Here is a 1,791-nt window from a genome sequence, read left to right on the forward strand (position 1 = left end):
AATTTAGAAGCACTTTTGACACTCAGTCAGTGCACGTAGTTTCGGTTATATCCTTATCTTCTACTGGAGATTTACTTTTTTTTTAATTTTTTTCTATACTTCTCTTTTTTCTGTATCTATATATTATGGTAATCTATATGCACCATTAGACTTTTCAGTTAAGAAGCAATATTTATTTTCTAAAATCTATACATTATTTGAATTTTTGCACCATATGTCAAAATATGCCCCTCTATGCCCATTTGCGTATTTCCAGCTTAATTGTTTCATGATAATCATGTATTTACCATACATTATCTATATTTTATTTGACATGAATGTCGCTCTCCACTTGTTAATACAAGATATACAGAAGACTGGATGTTGTGAAGATATTTATTATTTGAGATGTTAATTAGTGGAGAACGACATTCATGTCATATATATAGCTATCTGGTGGCTCGTCGTCCATGAGCTATTGGCTGATCGGTTCACCGTCCATTGCACGGTTCCTTTCGGCACATCTATACGCTCTAGCGAAGGAAAATCTCTATCTCCTCTGTAGCTCAGTGGTCAGAGCACTCGTCCGGCAATCGAGGGACCCGGGTTCGACTCCCGGTAGAGGCAGAGATGGGTTTTTCCTTCCTTAAAAAACAAAAAAGAATTGACACCTCAAATAATAAATATCTTCGCAACATCCAGTCTTCTGTATATCTTGTATATTTTATTTATTTCAAAGTTTGCTTTAACATTTGATAAATAGGTTCCATGTGAAATGACTATTCTTTTCTTTACTCTTTTGAACAATACATAATTTAAGTATCCCATACTTTCCCCCTATGTGTGCATGCAGAGCAAAAGTGGTAAATTTGTTATGCATAATTATGCTTTTCCTTTGCCCTGCTTTATTTTTCAAGAAATCTTTTGTTTCCATCCATTTGTTACTTGGAAAAGAAACACAAATTTTTATTTTATATACATATTCTGCCTGTAGGGTTTAAATTGGATTAATGTGATTATATTGGTTCCAGGTAGCACAAGGCTAATATAATTAAATTATTTACATTATTAATATGTTTAAAAACAAGATATTTTTACATCATACATTATATAAATAAAGGAATACCACTTTTGCATCTCAATATATACATGCACTTTGTCTTAGCAAAAGCATATTTTTCATTTTTTATTTTTATTTTTATTTTTTTTCTTTCTATTTCTTGGGTCAAAATTGGTTAAATGAGATTATAGGTTCTAGATAACTATATTATTATGTTCCAATATTTACACCATACATTGTAAACCAAAGAAGATAATGCAGTATTTTCTTCTCGAAAACATACATGCATTTTTATCTTGATATATAACTTATTTTTCCATTTTTTACTTTTGAAAATGGCATTTTTCTATTTCCTATACAAAAATCAATATCCAAGTTATACATTTTCAATATGTGATAAAAAATAGATTCATGATACTTATAGTATTATATTTTCATTTTTCCATTTTTGTGAACAAAAAATAATATTCGACTGTATACCAATTATATATACATTCATTATGAATGTCCAAAATGGAGTGTCATTATATGCACATTTATGCACCCAGGCTGCTATTATAGTTGTGTCAACTCTGTTATTTCAAGAAATATTTTTTTTTAATTTCCCCTCATTTTTTGAGAAGATATATTTTTCTATTAATTAACATATATTCTATTTCAATAGAGAATGTTAATTATATTGAGTAACTAGCTGATACCCGGTGACGTTGCCCGCCCCGTAAAAAATTTATATACGTATATATAGCTTATTA

General features: G+C 29.5%; 1 non-coding gene across 1 annotated transcript; it reads left to right on the top strand.

Annotated features, from left to right (window-relative positions):
* Positions 1–534: 534 nt before the first annotated feature.
* Positions 535–606, top strand: TRNAA-GGC (transfer RNA alanine (anticodon GGC)). Its single transcript has one exon. It is a non-coding gene; the product is annotated as a tRNA-Ala (tRNA).
* The last annotated feature ends 1,185 nt before the right edge of the window (positions 607–1,791 follow it).

This window comes from Pholcus phalangioides, unplaced genomic scaffold, assembly GCF_987345545.1.
Source record: "Pholcus phalangioides strain wild (caught in Gottingen) unplaced genomic scaffold, Ppha-v1.0 ptg000017l_1, whole genome shotgun sequence".
NCBI lineage: Eukaryota > Metazoa > Arthropoda > Arachnida > Araneae > Pholcidae > Pholcus > Pholcus phalangioides.